Source organism: Podarcis cretensis (assembly GCF_951804945.1).
Source record: "Podarcis cretensis genome assembly, chromosome: 1".
Classification (NCBI taxonomy): domain Eukaryota; kingdom Metazoa; phylum Chordata; class Lepidosauria; order Squamata; family Lacertidae; genus Podarcis; species Podarcis cretensis.
The window spans coordinates 114,572,983-114,579,046 of record NC_137170.1 but is presented as its reverse complement, the minus strand read 5'-3'; the positions used below and the strand labels follow the sequence as shown (position 1 = coordinate 114,579,046).

The following is a 6,064-nucleotide window of genomic DNA, read 5'->3' as shown; positions in this document are numbered from 1 at the left end:
CACCTCAAGATGATATTTGCAGTAATAACTGAGGCCCTAGTTCAACCCATCCTGTCTCTTGACTCTCCATTCTTGGTCTGTTTGCAGAACAACCGGCAGGCACCAGGAGCAAATGAAAAGAGGAAGTTCTCGAAGATTAGCTACTAAAATCCTTGTTTCACAGAACGAAAGGTGGGGGGGGGGGGAATTCACGGAGGCATTAAAACAGACAAGTGCATTAACAATTTTAAAATAAGCTTTTTATTACTTAATATATTTTCACCCTAAATTCTAAGTATAGCGGAAAAGCAGAGAACACAGCAGCGCCGCATTAATTTTTCAAGCCCTAATGTGCTAGACAGGGAATAAGTTATTACATCTGTTGCCCTCTGGGAGGAAAGAATGAAAAGCACAAAAATGATTCTCCCCCGTTAGGACTGAATCACTGAATAACAGCTGATTTATGCAGGAGAGACACAAAAGGAAAGCTTACAGCAGCTTTTGTGTCATCATTAGGAGCGAACACTGCACTCTACAACCAGTGCAGCAAGATTAGGAGACATGGCGGGGCTTATTTGTTCTCCTCAAGGGGGCCTTTACAATTAGAGGAGAATTTCAAATGAGCATCTCATGCACGCTTGATGATAATCTGTGTGGAAGATACTCCTTTTTCATGTCAAAATTGCAGCCTGTGTACCTCTCCTTGGAACATTCACCGGAGGAGGAGAAAGACAATTGCCTTGGAAGATCCCCAGACAATATGGCAGTTCCAGTTGAGGTGCTTCAGAGAAAGTTCCCACTTTGTGTTATGCTCTTATGGAGTGAAATGCCAGACTTTTGGATCAGTTCCTGGAGGGAAGGAAAACATCCCATGAAGTTCTTCCTTTTTATGAAATGCGGAAGCATCTGCTGGTTTCTTGAGCAAATTTGGTAGGCAGGAAATGGAAGCCAGGAGTGCCTTTTCATAAAGATCACCTCCTTCCATATCTAAAGTCATTGCCAAGTACATCTTGATAGAGACCTAGAATAATGAGCCAGTAAGCTGAAAAAGCTACCCATTTGTGAAGGGAAAGGAACATTTGGACATCACACAGAGAGAAGGGAAATCAATGTTTTCTTCCTGCCATTTAATAGGCACAAGACACACACATGGAAATTTCACCTCCATGGCTGTCCTTCCCCCTCCTGCCATGCAGGAAGGGCAGGGAATGTGGTCTAGGGTCTGTCAGGGGTGGATTGGGGGAGGTATTGGATCCGTTATCTTGGAATGCCCTTCAAATGAGGATGTGTCCTGATACTGTACTTAGGTCTCATTCACTTGTACCATGCCTAAAAAGCATGGGTCTGAGTGATTTCCCACATGCCCCACTCTTTTCCAATTTGTTTGCAATAGATCGGAACAAATGTCAATCTTGGGGGAACCCCAATGGCCATTTGTTCTGATTGAGCGCTAAAAAGTGGTTTTCCATGGGGGAAAGCAATGGGAGAAGAGGAAGCCCATAGTTTCTCTCCCATTGGGATCACAGGATCTTATACTGAATCAGATCAATGTTCCATCTAGCTCAGAATTTTCTACTTTGAATGACAGCAGCTCAGAAGGGTTTCAGGCAACACTCTTTCCTGAATATGCCTTGAACCCAGAACTTTGAGAGCTTCTGCATGCAAAACTGCTACTCGACCACTGAGCCAAGGCCCCTCCCTAATTAATGAGATCATTGGGAGGGGAAATTGGGTTTTTTTGTTGTTGTTTAAAGCTAACAGAGGAACCATTTCAAAAAGGCAGAGTGTATCCATAACCACCACCTTCTGCCTTGCTTGAGCGTGGCTGGTAGATCTTTGGATTAGGCTGATTTTTCACCTTCATTCTCCACCCCTGCCTTGTTATTGCTTAGCCAGTTTACAATAGCTCAGTCAGTAGGTTTGGGCCTTATGTTGGGTGAAATATTTCTGCATTGCAGGGTGTTGAACTAGATGATCCTCATAGCCCCTTCCAACTCTACAAGTCTATGATTCTATGAATTCTACACCAGCTTACCTGGGAGTTAGTCTCATTGAACTCAATAGGACTTACTTCTAAGTAGACACTACAGGATTGCATTTTAATAGATCATTTTTAACGTCCAATTTCTCCCTTTGGGTTTCAGGCTACTACTTATTATTAGCCCCAAACCAACTACTCTAGGGAATTTAAATTGTTCAGTATTCTTTTTTCATTGTTACCCACAGAAGGGATGATAGAAGCTGTAATCCATAGTATCTGTAAGGTAGCATTGCCTACCCCTGGCCTAAACTGACCGTTTTAGAACCAGAGCTTCATAATGTGCCCTCTTCACAAAGGGGATTCCACTTCAAGATCAAGCTGGTAGGTTTAGAGCCTCCTGGGCATGTTTTGAGGTGTTGATAAAAGAACTGTCGGTGCTATAGACATATCGTTTATCAGTGAAATGTGGTATGTTCCATTACCAAGGCTCTGGAAAAAAACTGAATGACTGCTAGATGGTGTCCCAGGATTTGTAATTAAATAAGTGTGGGGATTTTCCTTTTTCTTTTAAAGAATGAAATCAAAGGACAAGCATCACACAAACAATATTGGCTTTCTGCACATGATGAGTCATCAGCTTTGGTCATATATTATTAGACCATATGGTGGTGTGCCAGGATGAAAGTACTTGAGTATCAATTCATAATGAAGCCTCACTTTGCATACTCCCACCATTCATCCAAAGCATCGCGTTCTACATTTTCATGTTGTACAAGTTGCAAAGAATGAAACAGCATTCTTTGAAAAACTGTAATACCTGGCATGATGAATTTAGTGTTGTTCTGAATACTGTTCTCCAGTTCCTTGACATTTGTTTCTTTTTCTGCAAAAGAGGCTTCTATTTTTTTCTACCTCATTCTCAGGGCACTTGAGAATTTCTTGAGAATTTCTATGTGGGTATGAGCGTACCTTGTCATTGTGGGTTGTGTCTGTTTGTTTCCAGTAAACATTTCGCCAGCAATCTGCAGCCTCCCCAGCTGCCTTTGCTTCTTAATCTGAAAAGGTCCCAAGGGAGGAGTTCCTTTAGGATGTCTTCACATGGGTCTTACTTGAAGCACAGGCACCAAGGATGGCTCCAGAGTGCAGACCACTTATGAGATGGTCAATTGAATGAATGGAAGGAATACACACAAACACCCATTGGCTGCTTCAAGAGTAAAGCAAGCACATGAAAACCCCTGCATTATACCCATGAGATTTTCAGCAAAATATTATTTCTTTCAAATGCAATTTCTACTCTCATTAAATTATGGTTAAAAAAAATGTAGGAGAAATTTTCATCACAGCAATAGATGAATTGCCTCTTCTCTTATGGTGATTGACAGTGTCTTATAAATAAGGATGGGATTTTCTGAAAATCTTGCTGCTGAGTTTATCCACACAGGGTTTTTTCCCTCCCTTTCCTAATTCCTGTTTCATTCCTTGATCTTAATGAGAAGATCAAGTCTTTAAGGGTTCCATGAATAATATGAGCGGTTCTTGCATATCATACACCCTAAGTTTCTTAAAGGAACCAGCTCCTAAGCAGATATATACAGCAATGCCTGTAACAATATAAATACATATATGAATTAATACTTATAAAATTAGGATGCAGATATATTTTTAAAATGGATTTAATAATTGTCACTTTTTTTCCAGAAAAAGTCCCTGTGCTAGAGTGAGTGCACCCTGTCTCATCTTTAAAAAGTGGGGGGCAGTGGAAGGGAAACTCATTGGGACATCTATGCCACTGTCTGGTTTTGAAGTTGAAGTCAGTTGTTCTAGAGCAGGGCTAGAACTTCAGAACCAGTCACAACTCCTGAGTGCTGTGCCCACTGCCTAATATGCAGCGTTACTAGCCTAAGTAAAGGCCTTTTTCTTACTTACAAATGAGACCCACTCTGTGTGTTTGGGCAAGAGCCAGAACAGCTTAATAGCTCCAATATTGTAGATGAGACCTTCTAAATAGAATCTTACAAAGTCCTTCCATATATATATATATATATATATATATATATATATAATTATTCTCTCTCTTTCTCTTTCTCTTTCTCTCTCTCTCTCTCTCTCTCATCTTCCTTTCACAAAACTGTGGTACTGGTTATAGGCTTTCCCCACTAATATGTGTCATGCCGTAGGAAATTCCCAGGTGAACATATTACTATATATATACGCTTTTGTACCTTTAAAAGACTTTTGATGAATTCATTGGCTCAGATCTTTACATGGAGTCTTTTCAGTATGCTCACCATAAGTTGCTCTTTGTTCGTCTGCTTTGAAAAGCTCTTCACCGCTGCGCAGTCCTATCAGAAGACAGATAGGACTGAATTCCACTGGAACCGTTCAGACTCTACCATTGTGATGAGATGCTAAGCTCAATAAGCCTATGAGATACTGTTGAAGGGACTGTGTAATTGGGACTTAAGGATGAGATGGCACCAGTTTGCACATGTGCAAGTCAGGTGCGCTCTCTCTCTCTGTCTCTCTCTCTCTCTCTCTCACACACACTGTGATTATTGTTGTCCTGTTGGTGAGCAAGGGATAAACAAGCAGAGGCCTGGGAAGGGAACCAAGTTTGACCTGATCCTGTTAAAAATCTGTCTGAAATGTATAAGTGGGTTTTGGAGCGGCATACAAAGGATGAACAAGTTAAATCAGTGATGATAGATTGGGCAAGAGATGTAGGACATAACATAATTTTTGAGGATTGGGAAAGATTGTGGAAGAGAGGGGTCAAGTTCACTGCATGTACAATGTTAAAGGGAAATATGATGAAAATGATGTATAGATGGCATTTGACTCCTGTTAAACTAGCAAAGATTGGAAATGTAAAGAAAAAGACGGAACTTTTTATCACATGTGGTGGACCTGCTCCAAGGTGAAAGACTTATAATGAATTGGAGGAAAAAATGTTGAAATATACATTTATAAAGAAACCTGAGGCCTTTCTTCTTGGAATAACAGGTTTGGAATTGCCCAAGAAAGATGTTAAATTATTTTTGTATGCCACAACTGCCGCTCGAATCTTACTAGCTAAGAAGTGGAAAACACAATAACTACCAACTGTGGAAGAATGGTAGACGAAGATGATGGACTTTTCGGAGCTAGCCGACCTGACTGGAAGAGTCCACGACCAGAATGAGGAGGAGTATCAGGAAGAATGGATGAAATTTAATGACTTCTTGGTTAAATATGTTAAGTTAAATTAATTGGAAAAAGCTTGCAATTACTAGTTAGGCTCAGGATTTAAATAAGGAATGTAATGAATTATTATGTTTAATGCTGAATTGGGAAGAAAGAGTGATGTTAAGTGATTAAGTTAAGATTATAAGAACCTTGATTTGGAAAACCGTTAAAATGATTTGCATTGAAATTCAACTAGGGGGATATGAGGAAGTCACTTAACAATGTTAAGAAGATTAGTTTCAATAAGGTTGTGATTTATGTTTGTCTGTTTATTTGTTGGTGCGTTTCTTAATTATGTGAAAATCAATAAAAAATTGGGGGGGGGGGGAGTTTGACCTGATCCTAACAATTCCCCCTTATTATTCAGCTCAGCTGCTTTGACCCACATGGCAATCAGGGTTGAAAAGAGGGGAAAGAAATATGAGAGAACTTCTATTGCTAATACACACTAAGGTTGGGGGGGTTCGGGGGGTCAAGAAACAGAAAATGTCTCTTCTTAGCAGAATTGCAGAGGAGGAGAACTCAGCCCAAACATTTGTTCAGGCAAGGTGAGGTGACCACCTCAGGGGCACGTTCCACAGTAGCAGCATATCCAATTGTAGTTTCCCCCCCCCTGCTTGTTCCTGATGTAGATCTTCACTTACGCCTTCTTCCTTCGGGGGGAGGCAGGGTGCCATTTGGTGGTTCACCTCAGGTGCCAAAGGTTAGGCCTGCCTTTGTTGCTCATCATGCTTCAGAGAAATGCCCCTTCCCTATTTCATGTGTAGCAAGTAGTAAGTACAGCCCATGTCACTCTTCAGAACTTTCTCAACTCAAAATATGGCCCCTGATATAAGCTAGATGCAAATGAACAATGCAGAGATGTGTTGTGTGAGA

At 40.8% G+C, this 6,064-nt stretch overlaps 1 long non-coding RNA gene across 1 annotated transcript in view; it reads right to left on the bottom strand.

Moving 5' to 3' along the window:
- Nucleotides 1-286: 286 nt before the first annotated feature.
- Nucleotides 287-6,064, bottom strand: part of LOC307220770 — a 31,531-nt gene continuing 25,753 nt past the window's right edge. Inside the window, exon 3 of the long non-coding RNA XR_013841083.1 lies at nucleotides 287-828. This is a non-coding gene — a long non-coding RNA (uncharacterized lncRNA). The remainder of the gene's footprint in view (nucleotides 829-6,064) is intronic.